The sequence below is a fragment of the Pseudorca crassidens genome, chromosome 12, assembly GCF_039906515.1.
Source record: "Pseudorca crassidens isolate mPseCra1 chromosome 12, mPseCra1.hap1, whole genome shotgun sequence".
NCBI classification, from domain to species: Eukaryota; Metazoa; Chordata; class Mammalia; order Artiodactyla; family Delphinidae; genus Pseudorca; species Pseudorca crassidens.
Genome location: NC_090307.1, coordinates 71,442,885 through 71,458,326, shown reverse-complemented (window position 1 = coordinate 71,458,326; position 15,442 = coordinate 71,442,885). Strand labels below are relative to the sequence as shown.

At 50.9% G+C, this 15,442-nt stretch overlaps 1 long non-coding RNA gene across 1 annotated transcript; it reads right to left on the bottom strand.

The window, feature by feature from the left end:
* Nucleotides 1-1,344: 1,344 nt before the first annotated feature.
* On the bottom strand, nt 1,345-15,229 carry LOC137204161 (uncharacterized). Its single transcript, XR_010933446.1, has 3 exons — nt 15,124-15,229; nt 2,362-2,444; nt 1,345-1,717 (listed from the first exon to the last, which is right to left on the bottom strand). It is a non-coding gene; the product is annotated as an uncharacterized lncRNA (long non-coding RNA).
* Between the last annotated feature and the right edge of the window lie 213 nt (nt 15,230-15,442).

Genomic DNA, 15,442 nt, shown 5'->3' with positions numbered 1-15,442 from the left:
GGACCTCAGAGCGAATTCTCAGGGGAGAGGCACCAGGAGGTTGGGCAGAGAGAAGCCACCGAAAAGGAAGGGCTGGAGGAAGCTGAGAAGAGAAAAAAAAAAGATCAGAGAGAAGCAAAGAGGAAGCTGAGATTGCTGAGAGAGCAGACGGGGGAGAAACCAGACAGGGAAGATGGGAGGGAGGAAGACAAGACCCCAGACCGTCAGAGGGTGGAGGCCAGGCCAGGGTAAGTGCGGCCCTGAGGTCAGGGGTCCTCCCAGCCTGGAGACCCTACCTGGGCCCTGGACACTGGGCAGCCAGGGCCCTCCGCCCACCACCTGCCCCTGGACCCTGGAACCTCCCTGGCAGCAGGGACCTGGCCGGGACCCTGGAGGGCACAGGCCAGGAGGTTGGACTCCCTGGCATCTTCCATTGCCGCCCGCTCAGCAGGCCCCGAGCTCGTCTTTTGCATAACACAATATTCCTGTGGGGTGCTAACGCGTCCTGCTATTTTTGCCTCTCCTGGATCGTGGTCTGAACACATTTGCATACCCTGGGAGAATTAAGCTGGGATCATGTAAATGAGCCCACCAGCTTGGGGGTAAGGGAGGCTCCTGGCCCCCTGCCTCCTAACAGGCTATGCAGGTCCCAGCCTCCCCCGGGGGCTGCCCTGGGCAAGACTGGTTGACATGAAGTCTCAGCTGTATGCATTCCCATCCTGAGGCCACTGTCCACCCAGCTCTGGGGTCACCAGAGGGAGCTTTCAAAAACCCAGATCTGAGCCTGTCACATCTTTCTTTAAAGATTTCATGGCTTCTGAGGTCTTAGAATGAAGGCCCAAACCCCACAGGAGCCACAGGGACAAGACCCTGTCAGCTCCCTGTAACCCACAGTACCCCTCCCTCCAGACACGTGGAACTTGCTCCTCTCGGGGTTCAGCCTCACCAGATTTATGCCCACCACAGGCCCTTTGCACATGCTGTACCTGCTGGCTACAATGTTTTTCCCTCCCCCTCCTCACTTACTTAACATCTAATTCATCCTTCAGACTCCAGGCAGAGCACCACTTCCGCAGGGAAGCCTTCCTATCATCTCCAACCTCCTGAGCCTTATTTCCCCTTTTGCAAATTGGGAACGGTAGAAAATTTCTTCAAAGGGCCGGGTGCACCAGATGTTCCGACCGTGCCCGGTACATAGTAAGCCCTCAATAAACAAACAAGCATCTGGTTATCGTTATTATTATTGTTGTTGTTAGTGCGCTCTCATTTGGGTCTCAGGACTCCTGGTCCAGTGCTCTTTGAGCTGCCCCCCAACCCCACACCGCCCCAGAAGCTGGACACACCCATGCTGCCTCCTCCTCCTGTGGTTGGTGTCCTGCAGCCCTGCTGACAGTGAGGCTGAGAACATGTTTGAGTCTCAGAGCAGCTGAGCAACACTTGCCCTGGAAATGAAGTGTTTTCCTCCCAGAAAGTTCTACCCCTGACGTCAAGGGTCTCTCCTGTTCGGCAAACCAACACTTGTTTATTAGGAGACTTTCAGCTGCCGGGGCAGGGATCAGCCTGGCTAGATTTGCATGGGGGCCGGTGTGCCCCGCACGTGAGGGCATCCGTGGCTGGCAGATGAGCAGGGCCGGTGTGGACAAAGGCCCTACAGGAGGGTGCGGTGGGCAGGAAGGCGTCATCAGGCAATGCTGCTCCCGCCTGCTGTGTCCCGGCTTTCCCAACAGACATCGAGATGCTGTGGAAGAAAGAGAAAATTATCTTCCTTGCCTTAACTGTCTCTTTGGGGAGGAAACCCCCACTGGTCCAGCCCACACAAGAGTATCTGCTTGTCAGGAGAGACCCCCAGGGCTTCCTCTTCCTGAAGGGGACCAATCCTTGCTGAAGGGTAAGGTTTCCACTTGGGAGTCATGGTTCCACATAGCTGGAGCCCCATCTATTCAGCTGAGGGAAGCAGATGGTCTACTATGTAACTACAGAAGGAGTTCCAGCCTCACTCCATCCTCCAAGCCCCTCCAAATGGATATGAATGTTAGATCTGGACTGGAGACACCAATCCCGCTTCCGCACTTGCAAGCTGAATGCTGCTCAGAACCACCTCAGAGACTCAGTTTTCCCGTCTGAGAAATGGGGACAGCACCCAGATTTACTTCATTCATGGGGCTGTGGAGAGGGTTAAAACAGCGCAAGCAGCTCTGCACAGAATAAGTGCTCAATAAATGCATCTTCTTTATCCTGACAATTTTCATTAAGTCTTAGGTTCCTACCGAGTTTATCACCATCTCCCCATGTGACTTTGGGCAAGTCCTTACTCTGCTGTGGGTCTCAGTTTCCCCATTTGAAAAGCAAGAGGGTTGGTCCAAATGACTCATGCTACTTTACCATTTCCGGTCCCAAGTTCTGTCTCTTGAATTCTGTTTCTCTGCAGCCATTATTGGATTCACCCATTTCCCAGAAGCATCAGCCTAAAGGGTCGAAAGGTTAACTTGAAAATATAATTCCCAAAGGAGATAGAGCCTCCATAAACTCACCCCCCCAACTCTGCCCACGACCCCACCCCCCAAAAAGGGGGCTCTTGACAGTAATAGTGGCCACACTGACACAGCACCTACTATGTGCCAGGTACTCTTCTACATACAACCATGAGATACGACCAGTGCCTCCATTTTACAGATGAAGAAACCAGAAAATTGAGGCACAGAGAGGTTAAGCAACTTTCCCAGGATCACTCAGCTCTAAAGTGGTCCAGCTGGGATTTGAACCCAGACCACTGGGCTCTCAACCCCAACGCCCCCTCAACAAACAATGGAATATCGCGTATGTTATAGATCAATGGCGGGTGACGTTTGGGTGAGCAGAGCCTCTGGGGTCGTAGACACTGCCCTGTTCTCAGCAGATGCCCCAGACTGGCCTCACGGGGTCATGATAGGAGGCCAGCTCAGCCCGGGGGAGGCCAGACCACCCCCCTTCCAGCCTGTTGGTTTAAAGAAGATTCAATTATCTCAGCTGTGGTGCACACACTTGCTCTGATGAGCTGAAAAGGGAAAATGAGGAACCTGCATCACATCCTGTCGGAGATAATTAGAGGTAACATCACTTTTAAGGAAACAAGCCTGTGGCCAATTGTTCAAGATTGATTCAGTTGGTGGCCAGCACGGGCAACTGGGAAAGGGACAGCAATCTGCCCTGATCACATCACCTGCATTTGTCAGGGGCCATGGGCTGGGTTGGGTGGCCAGGGTGTGTGGCTGCCAACCCCCAACCGAGAGCCTCCCTGCACCAGGGGTTCCGGAGAGCTGCTCAAATGGGCATTTGGGGTGGATGTGTGCGAGGGCCTGCTTGCTCTCTCAAGGCAGGACAACGGCAGAGTTCAGGCCTTGCCAGACTGTGGGCATGAGCTGGGTGGCCTCGGAGAGGGGAAGATATGTAAGGGCCATCAGCTCACAGCAGTTCAGCCATTGTCTATTGAGCATCTCCCACGCACCACGAGGATACAGCCTGCAAGTGCGTTCTAAGCAGAAAGGGTACTGTGTGCAAAGGCCCTGAGGTAGGGGCAGGCTTGGCACACTTGAGGCCACGCAGGAAGGTAAACCTGGCTGGAGTGAGGACGCTTGGGAGGAGATGGCACCAGATGAGGTCTTTTGAAAGCCACTGACATTTCTCAAGCATTTCCTCTGTGCCAGGCATCAGGCTCCGTCTGCCCCACAGAGAAGGCTCTGAGATGAATCCCAGATCATAGATGAGGAGTCTGAATGTCAGAGAGGTGACGTCATTGCCAAGGTCCCATAGGTAATACATGGCGGAGCTGGATTCCTTTTCTAATACAACTTGTCCCATCCAAACCCACTTGCCCCAAACCATAGCTTCCCAGCAGGACAGAGCCTGGAGGTGACTTTGAAAGGTTAGTAACAGGAAAACTGAACCTGGCACGGGGGAGGCAAGGTTCCCACCGCCATGCTGAGAATCTGCCATCCTTGCATAAAGCAGAGACCACCATAGGGAACTGTTACGCCAGAGCCAACGTGCTCGTTTTCTATAAGCTAACGGACATTATTTTTTGTTTGAAATTCACCACCGAAGAGCGTTTCAGAACAGTTTTGGGTACACATACCCTCTGGGATGTCTTTTAAAAATCCATAGTTCCAAGTCTCTTTGAGTTTGTAATATGCTGCCTACTGCACCCACTTTGGAGAGTCGCCATGAAAATTCATTGTGTAAAGGCTCTGATAAGTCCTGCTGCAAAGGAACCTGTTTCTATTTCTTTAGCCCAGCATTCCCCAAATTCATTTGAGCAGGTAATCTTTACAAACATGACCAGAATTGGGATTTCCCAGGAGTGGTAATGGGAAATGCTGGTCCTGGTAATTAAGAGAAGCTAAAATAATCCTTCTGACCTTGGAGGAAAAACATCTGAATGTTTTGGAGGGTGAGTGAGATGATGAAGTGAGGGAGAAATATTTAAAGAACCAGGGGAGCGATTTCATGCAGAGAAATGAAGGTGCAGAAAAAGGCATGGTGGCCATGGTGGCCACCTTCAAATCCCTGGGAGGTTCCCAAGTGTTCTGTGGGGACACTAGTATTTCCTCTCTAGTTCCAGAGAGCAGAGCTAGGATCAGTAAGTGATGTTAATGTAGGAAAGGAGTTACACCTTTTACTGGAGACTGGCTGTCTCGGTAGGAAGTGAGTTCCCCATCACCAGAAGTGTGCAAGTAGAAACTAGAAGACGATTGTATTAGGGCTGCTAAAGAACAGATTCCATCCACAGTTCTGGAGTTTCCAAGGCAAAGATATGTTGACCCAGGCCCCAGCCATGCTATATTCCCCTCTTCTCTCAAGGCTGGGCAGAAGGAAACCAGGCACGTCACATCCATCTGACATTAGGAAAATTCTTATAAATAAAATAGTTCCTATAAAAGCTGTATGAGCTCTCTCCAGTCCATCTCATCTCGACAGTAATAAAACCAAGCCCGTAACTCCAGCATTGCCTTGCCATCCACAAGAGGAAACGCTTATTTTAAGAAGTATAAAAAGAAAAGTAATTTACAGTCTATTAACATTTTAAAAAGTGTGTTAGCAAGAAGGGGGAATACATTACGGGCTCAGTGAGGGATCCAGAGAGAAGCAGAAAGTGGAATCGTATAAATTTTCCTTGGTCTCCATTTTAACCTGCAGAACTGCAAACTCATCCTGAATCCTTTCCCCTTTCCTGGAGAGGAAGGTCTGGTGGAGAAAGAGTGGCCAGGAAGCGGGCAGTGAGGTGGGTCCATGAGGCAGTGGGAAAGGCATGATGGGGCATGGATTAGGAAATCGGGTTTAAGTTCCCATCCCAGCTGGGGCTCCCAGGGGCTCTGCCAGCTGCCCACCTTCTAGGAGCCTCAGGCAGATTGTCTAATCAATGGACATAATAGATCCCAGGGTCCTGTTGTTTCATGTAAAAGTCTTAGCTTTCCAGCAGACTTGGGAGGGCTCCGTGACTGGAGAGGTGCCTTGTGCGTCGTGGTCCTCACCTAGCTCCGTTGTCTCCTTGCCCGGCTGCGGGCCCTCCATCTGCGGTCCCAGAATGGAGCTAGGTCCTGGGCAGGGGAGTGGAGGAGGGCGGGGATGGATTGCAAACTGCAAATCAAGGGAAATACATGGAAACAATTATAGAAGGATGGACTGGAAGGGAAAACAAACCGTTCCCTCCAAGGAACGCAACCACAGAGGACTAGCCAGAGGGAGGAACTGGGGCCTTGGAGGAGATGCCAGCGGCCGAGCAGGGGGAACAGGCACTCCAGGAGGTGGTGACATTCCATGTGGTTGGCACATGGGCCCTGAACCCTGACTCAGACCTTCACCTGCCATGACATGCCAAATAAGCCCCTTCTCCTTCCAGGGCAAGCATCTCACACACACACACACACACACACACACACACACACACTATAACTTATATATACACATAGACACAGGCCAACACAATCTCACACATGTGTACACATGCACACAGAAAATACGATCCCACACACCGATGCCTTCCACACACACGGGCCATTACAATCACACATGCACGCACATGCACACAGCCTAACTTACCCACACACACTCCACAGCAATCACACACGTGCTCACATCCACATCCACTTCTTGTACACATGTGCCAGTGTAAGCACACATGTGCATACATGCCACACCTCACTCCCACCTGCATGTGTGCGTCTGCACAACTGCCCATGTGCACGTGCATATACACGTGTGCTTAGTGCACACACCCACACTCACGCACGCTCCCAGTCATTTGCATTTACACACGTGTGTGCACCCACGGTCAACACACCCATAATCTGACATATGTTCCACACACTCAGCCACGTTCTCAGCGTGCACCTCTGCCCACGTGTGCACGCACAGACAAGCGGTGACCTTCCCACCCTCCTGGCCACCAGAACGCAGGCCCAAGCGCCACACACATGCAGGTTCTCCCAGGAAAGCGTCCGTGAGCGCCAGCATGGGGCGTGGGGCATGCGGCTGCCGGACAGACGGCTTCTCACAGCCCGGCTGCCTCCCTGCCTGAGCCTGTGTTTGTGCAGCTGTTCCCTCTCCTCCGAATGTGGGGAGGGGGCAGGCCATGGCCAGCCCTAATCAAGAATTTCACACCCCCATCGGGACCAGGCCCCTCTGCAAACCCTGCATCCAGCTGGGTGAAAGCCCAAAGCTGGCTTTGTTCGCCGGGCTGCTGGGGACAGCAGGGGCCCCACTCCGGGACATGCCCCCGCCCAGTTCAGAGGGCTGAGCTCCAAACTCGCCCATTGTAGGGCTGTTCCAGGCCTGAGCCCCACTTCCCCCAGCTGGGTGTTCCGCCAATGGCCAGCAGGCACCAAACGGGCCTCAAAGAGCCCCCCTGCCGTCGCCCTTTCCCAGGCTTTATCAGTGGGGGGGGTGGGGAGAGAGGATGGGCCACAGACACATCAGCAACCGGCACGCAGGGGTGTCCAGTGAGGCTGAGCACGTCTGCTTTTAAGATTTGAATCTGGAGAGGCCTGTTCTCAGAGCCATACGCCAGCCCTCCCTCCCATTTTTCCAGCCCAGCATCCTCAAAAATGTCGCAGGGTCTCCCCTCTTGGCCTTGGCCCAAGCTACCTACCGCCCATCTGAAATGCCTATTCCCCCTACCTACCGCCCATCTCAAATGCCTTTCCTCTCTTCTCAGCATGGACAACTCTTACTCATCACCTTTCAAGACCAGTGCTGATGCCTCCTCCTCCAGGAAGCCCTCTCTGACTCCCTGCTTTTCCTGTATCTTGCCCCTCTCACGTCGGGCTGTCAAATTCTTGCTTCACTCATCCGCATCCTGGACCATGAGATGCCGAGGGCACCCGACTGGGCTTCCATCACCCTAGCAACCCTCAAACTGACACAAGGCCTGGCACATGGTGGATAATTGTTGAAGGAAGGGAGGATTACTGGGTGGAGAGACATGGCGAAGTTCTGCATTGGTGCCTCACATCTGTGGGCCTCGTGCAATGAATTAAGTCCCTTAATTTAAGAGTTAAATAATACTACACATATATTACAAAAGTTAGGTAAATTTCCCTTTCCCTCCTGTCATTACCTAGAAAGCTGCCAACTTCTAGATTATAATTATGTACATGAATAATGAAATTAGCATATCTACCAGCTCACTCCCTGCTCATTACATACCAGCAAGAGCCATGTGTTCTGATTCCAAATCACCCACCTCTGGAGGCTAGCTGCGCTCCGGGCTCTGGAACAGCCCCTGGGGAGAGGCTGCAAGCCCACCCTGCACACCCTCAGCCTGGGGGCTTCAGGGAGCCCTTAGAAACCCTGCTAGTTAGATAGTTCATGTCCCATGAGGCTTTAACCTCATCCAGTGGGTGGAGGGGAGGCACTGGTTGAACTGGCCACGGCAGGGGGCTGGGGCTGTGGGATGGTGATGCTGGGAAGAGGACCTGAGTCCTGGGTCCACTCTGCACTGCTGTGGGCCCGTAGATGGGCTTCCTCCCCAACCCGTGAAGTGGGTGTGGCAGTATCGTCTGCTTTGTCGAGGACTGTGGGTAAACAGGATGTGCTCCTAAAAGCAGTGTCTGGATGAAAACAGGCTTGGGTTCAAGATACGGCTTCACCACTCATCTGTTAAATGACATCATTCTGAGCCTCAGTTTCCCCTTCTGTAGAATGGGTATGATAGGCAAGTGAAGTTCCATTGTGCCCATTATATAATAAATACTCAATAAACATAAAATATGGTGGGTGTCTTTGTCAAGATTGGTGTTCACCCCCTAGCCTGAGGGATCTCCCTCCCTGTGATGGACTAAATGTTTGTCTCCCCTCCCCCGCTCCACCAAATTCATGGGATGGTATTAGGAGGTGGGGCCTTTGGAAGGTAATTAGGATTTATGCGTTCATGAGGGTGGCATCCTCATGACGGGATTACTGGCTTTATAAGAGTCACCAGAGAGCTTGCTTCCTCTCCTGGGTCTGCCACGTGAGGATACAGCGAAATGTGGGTAGTCTGCAACCCAGAAGAAGGCTCTCCCCAGAACCTGACCATGCTGGCACCCTGATCTTGGACTTCCCGGCTCCAGAATTGTGAGAAATAAATGTCTGTTTGTAAGCCACCCAGTCTGTGGTAATTTTGTCACGGCAGCCCGAGCTTGTGAAGGTATTCTCCCAGCAGGAATCCTTGTCGTGAAATGGGACCAAAATAAAACCCAGAAGTCAGCACTTGGATTGACCTTCCTCTCTACAGGGCATCCCTAACTCCTGGATCCCCCTGGAATTCTACCAGAATGCCAGGTTCTGGACTCTCTCCACCCAACACCATCCAAACTGCCTCCACGTGGAGCTGAAGCCATGACCAGGTGGATGGTTAAGGACTGGCCCAGTCTTGTTCATGTGCACTCACACATTCAAACTCATCCAAGGCTCACTGTGGGCAACGTAAGAGGCAAAGGGGAGCCAGCGAATGCTTGAGAGCGGGGGAGAGCTGGCTGCACCGTCTGGCCCTGCAAACTGTAAAGTGCTTTGCAAACTGTAAATGTCAGATTGCTCTGGGGACCTTTGTCCAGACTCCCCTGACCCCACAGAGAAGGACTCAGAGCCCCAGCTTGTGCCATCTTTGACCCCCGACTTTGCCTCCTCAATACTGCAGGGCTGGCTGGCTTCCGCTTCCCAAATTGGCTAGTCACCTTCACAAGCAACACCGTTGCCCCTGGGGGGACCAAGATGAGCAACGCCTCCTCCTAGTACTTACCATCTAGAGCTTTGCCACCCCGAGCTGAACTTCTGTGCCCAGTGACTCTGATTGGGTCCATATTGTACCCATTTCACAGATTAGAGGTGAGTCAATCCCGGATTCATGGATAGAGTCAATGAAGCGTCTAGCTGAGACCCACAAGGCTGGGCACCTTCCAAAGAAGAGGCTAATTAAAAAGAACGAAATATTGCCATTTGCGGCAACGTGGATGGACCTGGGATGATCATTCTGAGTGAAGTAAGTCAGAGAGAGAAAGACAAATACCATATGACATCACTTACATGTGGACTCTAAGAAAATAATACAAATGAACTTATTTACAAAACAAGAAACAGACTCACAGACATAGAAAAAAACCTTATGGTTACCAAAGGGGAAAGGTGGGGAGGGATAAATTAGGAGATGGGAATTAACAGATACACACTGCTATATATAAAATAGATAAACAAGGATTTACTGTATAGCACAGGGAACTATATTCAATATCTTGTAATAACCTATAATGGAAAAGAATCTGAAAAAGAATATATTTTTATATATATTCTTATATACGTATTTTTTATATATATATATATATATAAAAAACTGAATCACTTTGCTGTAACCTGAAACTAACACACTATTGTAAACCAACTAGACTTCAATTAAAAAAAAAGAAGAGGCTACACATTCCTCATATTTTTCAACCTCCTCCACACTCCATCCTCCCGCCCCCATAGCCTGGGCAGGACACACCCCATGGAGGTAGCTAACGACCTGGACACTTACTACGTGCTCTATGGCCTTTGCATATATTCCCTCATTTAATCCTTGCAAAGCACTGAGCACAGTGCCTGGCGCACAGTAAGAGTTCAATAAAGGTTTACGGAAAAGATGAATGAGTGAATGAATTCAGCAACAACAAGAAGAAAGCAAATCTCAATGACTTCAGCCCAGTGTTGGGAGTCAGACAGACCCGGGATCAAATCCTTGCTCTGCCATTTATCAGCTGCGTGACCCTGGCCAAACTACATCCTTCCCTGGAGACTTTAGTCTTCCCATCTGTAAAGTGGGCATGGTGATGCCTGCCCATCAGATTGGTGTGAGAATGAAAGGAAGTGCAGCATATAAAGTGCTTGGCACCACACCTGGGTCAGCCCAGAGCACAGACAAAAGGGTTTTGTTCTTGTCATTGTTGTGGATGAGGTCGCTGTTTCCATCTGTCCCCTCAGCTTGCAGTCACGGGTCAGGAAATGAGAACCCAGAGGTCATGCATGCATGGTCTGGAGGCCCCATCCGGCTCCCAGATGTGTTTGGTTTGGCTGGCATGGCCCTTCGTCCAATTTTTTTTTCTAATTGAATTAGTTGCCAACATTTCAAGATTGAGGGATTTCACATAAAATATAGATTTTTTTTTTTTTTTTTTGGATCTCTCTTGGAACTTCAGAAGTTTGGGCCACACCACAGAATCACATTCAGCCAGAGCCAAGGTCAGCTGAAGCCAAGATGCATCCACCCCTGGGGATGCGGCAGGAGCTCGCCAGGCTGCCCCAGTCCCCACCCCTCCGTATTGCCTCACTCCCAGCCAGCTTCACTCATTTAGGTAATTCACCCGCCCCTGGAGGATTTTGCATTTGGAAGCCCTGCTCTAGATTTTCTCTGCTGTGAGATGAACCAAGGAAGGTCCAAGTCATCATTAACCAAGTGGAGTTCAACAACAAGAAGGAAAACGTACACCTCACAGTGATTCCGTGGGCTTTTCTCACAACTTCACAGCCGGGGCCCGGAATGGAGTTCACATTCCCACCCCCCCGAAAACTCCATCACCCTGTGGATGGTGAAAACCACCCTCCCACCCAGGCCCACTTGAGGAGCCCACAGAGAGCCTCCTAAACGGCCCCAGCCCCTCCCGGCAGGAGGAGGGTGAGCAGAGAAAATAGCTCCCATCTGAGCAGGCCGGGCCACCGCTTCTCGACTCTAATTGGGATGCAGCAATTAGATGATGCCAGAGTGTACCCAGGGCTCAGCTTTCAGCCTGAGGTCCCACCGACAAACCATCCCATTTGTAGAGTTCGCCTGACATTCCTGAGCCGGGTCGCCTTGCCAAAGAAAACTCAAGCGAGGCTTGTCTTGGCGCTGACTCAACCCCCAGCCTCAGCAGGAAAACCAAAAACATTTACACAGCTGGGGCTGCGACGCCCGCTTCCCTCAAGAGTTTGTCAGGGCTCGGACAGCTCAGCCGACTCGGGGGGCACCTCTGAAGGGGCCTGTGTTCCCGAGCACAGCCAGGCATGGCCGGCCAGACAGAAAACACTGTGGCTGTCCCCAGGAGGCGGGAGAGAAGGCACTAGAAAATAAGGATTGGGCAGGGGCCTGTGGGCCGGGGTTAGGTCCATCCTTGATCACCGCCCCCTTCTCCAGCCCCATCTGCACGGGTCATCCTGGCCAGCCCGCCACCCCACCTGTGCCCATGGGCCAATAAAATGATCCCAAGAAACAGCTAATGGAACGCTGGGTGCCTGGGGCCCACATGCTGACAGTTCTGAGCAATGGCCTCTTCACCAGTCTCTCTTTGCACTCAGTTCCCCATCGCTTTTCCTGGCTACCTTTCCGTGGGGTTCTCCAATGCTCTCCACATCCTGCCCCCTGCCAGGCGCCCCGTCTAGCCTCCCTGTTCTGATGACCAAGGACTGTGGTGAAGAGGTCCCTGAGGGTGTGGTTAAAAGCCAGAAGCCAAATGCATCGGTGAGCACGCTGTGGTGGTGGTGGGGGGTCGCCAAATTATCTGCTAAGTCCCTTTGGAATCCCTCTGCTTCTCTCTGTCCCACTCGCCCATGCCCCCCACCCCCACTCTCACACACACAGTCCAGGCCACCATTGTCTCATGTCTCGGTGGCTGCGGCAGCCTCCCCTCTGGCCTTCCAGCCTCTACTCCTGCCCCTAGAGCCAAAGCCAGCACAACATTTTTTTATTCTCTCGATAGTGAAACATAACTAACATACAGCAAAGCACAGAAAATGTAGTTTAACACAATTTAATGATTAATTACCCAGCAAACACCTATGTACCAGACAAGAAATGAAATTTCGGAAGCACCTGCTTGCCCCTCTTCCGTGCCCCTCCCTCCCCCTCCCTGTGAGATTTCATTACGTTCCTGACTCTGATGAAGATCACTTCCTCGAGTTTTCTTTAGACCTGAGAACAACATGGTTTCGTATTGCCTATTTCTGGATTTTATATAAATGGAATAATAGTAGTAATCATGTCAGTATTATTTTGTGTCTGGCTTCTTGCCTTCAACATTGTGCAGTAAGATTCATTCATGCTGTTGCCAGGAACTATAGCTCATTCATTTTTCACTGCCATATAATACCCCATTGTGTGAATGTAGAAGAGTTTCTTTATTTTACTAGTGATGGATTTGGGGTTGTTTCCAGTTTGGGGCTATTTTAAGACTATGGTTTTATCTTTTGGTGCCCAAGTACATGGCATATAGAAGTTTTACAGTCTGTGATCAAACACAAGGTCAAGGAAAGCTGCATTATGCAAAACGAAAATTGCTTGTTTTCTGCAGGACTTGTCAGAGCCTTTAATGTATTCACGTGTTGATGTGCACTGTGACTCTCCCTGTGCCAGGCCCAGATGATGCAAGGGTGAACAAACCTGCCTTAGTGAGTAAATGGGGTGGATGGGAAGTATTAGCTTTAAAATCTGGTCATGGCCGTTACCACTTCCTGATCTGCTGTGCAGGTTTGGGCAAATCCCTTGCCCTCTCTGAGCTTCCATTTACTCATCTGCAAAGTACAAGTTGAGAAATTGTGACTCCTAAGGAGACTTCCTCCTCTGATACTAAAATACTCTGTACAGTTGTTTTAATTGTTTGGTTTTCTTACTATTTTGTTTTAACAATTGTTAATTGTTTTAACTGGCCAAACTCTGGAGGAGAGGACGTCTGATCTGTGTCTTGAGTATTTGGATGGGGGTGGGGGTGGAGGGCAGCACCACCACATGAGTAGAATATGGACCTCCCAGAGCTAGTTTAGGGGGAAGTAAGGAGAGCCGTGGAGCCCATATGGAGGGTTCATCCAGCGGAAGAGGAAAGAGAAATGATTTATATAAATCCAACCCCTCATTGCCAGCCCTCTTCCTATCCCTGCCCTACCGTGCGAGCAACCAGAGACAGGCAGAGAGACCTTACAACCTAGAGGATGCATTCTCAGCAAGGGTGAACTTTGCCCCTTTGGGAACCAAAAAATCTTACAGATATACATACAGAATACGAACAGTTACCCAATATATCTGTGGTATTAAAATTTCACCAGAGGGGTGGCGCAGTGGTTGAGAATCTGCCTGCTAATGCAGGGGACACGGGTTCGAGCCCTGGTCTGGGAGGATCCCCCATGCCGCAGAGCAGCTAGGCCCGTGAGCCACAACTACTGAGCCTGCGTGTCTGGAGCCTGTGCTCCGCAACAAGAGAGGCCACAATAGTGAGAGGCCCCTGCACCACGATGAAGAGTGGCCCCTGCTTGCCACCACTAGAGAAAACCCTTGCACAGAAACAAAGACCCAACACAGCAAAAAAATAAATTAATAAAACTCCTACCCCCAACATCTTAAAAAAATTTCACCAGAGGGAGAAGGGAAAAGTCGGGGAAAATGTCTAAAACAGTTCCTTAGGGGGATAATAAGTTTTAAAAGACTTAGGACACCCTGATCTACAGGTGACCAATTCAAATGCCCCCAGGGGCCAAGCAGGAAACTCAGGGAGTAAAGTAAGTGGTATATGAGGCAATAAGGGGGAGTGGGGGTGCTGGCAAACTGGCATGCCCACACTAAATGCATTATTTCCATTTTTTTTTTCATTACTGTTCAGGCAAAATAAAACACATCTGTAGCCTGGCTCAGCCCTGCCATCCACCAGTTTGCAACACCAGGTTTAAATAAAGAGCCAGACCAGGCCCAGTTTCTGTGGCCGATGCAAAACAGCGCTCAATGTGCTTCTGCGCCAATTGGCCGCCACCTCTTGTATGTGTCCCTCATCCCCAGCACACGCCATGCCAGCAGCTTCCTCCAGACAGGACCCGAAGCCTTGTTCCACAGAATGCACACACGCACATGACGGGGATTAATGCTGCATGATGCATAATTAATGATACTGAATAAATATGCAGATTGGCAATCACCGATTGACTGCTATGATCAGATTTCTGAACACCAGCTAATTGACTGGCTGCCTGAAATCACCATATCCAACACTGTTTTCTTCAGCACATGTGCAAACCAATCCTGACAAGGCGGGGCCGGGGTGGGGGTGGCGGAGGTGTGGTCCTGTCGGTTCTAAGACACCTTCTCCCATTGTTCCAGGTGAGGTGCCCTTGGCCCCTGGTTCTTTTCCGTCAATCGCACTAATGGTGCGCCAGGGTGGGCCATGTGCCATGCAATTGTCCAGGGAAGTATAATTATTGCCATTTCACAGATATAGAAAGAACGGTTTGGAGAGTATATATATATATATATATATATATATATATTTTTTTTTTTTTTTTTTTTTTTTTTTTGCAGTACGCGGGCCTCTCACTGTTGCGGCCTCTCCCGTTGCGGAGCGCAGGCTCCGGACGCACAGGCTCAGCGGCCATGGCTCACGGGCCCAGCCGCTCCGCAGCATGTGGGATCCTCCCAGACCGGGGCACGAACCCGTGTCCCCTGCATCAGCAGGTGGACACTCAACCACTGCGCCACCAGGGAAGCCCTGGAAGTATATTTTGATCAGGGTCCCACAACTAATAGACGGGGAAGCCAGGATTCCAACCCAGTCTGTTGACTCCAACAGCCCCGCTTTATCCTTTTCCCAATAGTTTCTGACCTCCTGAAGCTGATGGCACAGCAGGGGAAAGAAGGGATTTGCTCACGGATTCATCCAGTATCTCTTGGGCACATCCCCTGTGCCGGGTGGTGCCCCAGACATGGGACACAGCGGTGAGCCAGACAAACTCCCATCCTTGTGAGGATCACGTTCTGGGACAAAGATTGTGTCTTGAGAGTCCCGAAGGGAGCATCTCTCCATATGTATCTCATGGAGGAGGTGCTAATTGAACAGGATTTTGAGGAGTGGAAAGCATTTGGAAAGAAGGAGATTGTGGGAAAGCTAACTTCAAGGGCAAGGGCAGCAGAAAATGTGTGGAGGTGGGAAAATAAAAAGTGGCATGTGAGAAGAGGCAGATGGGCATT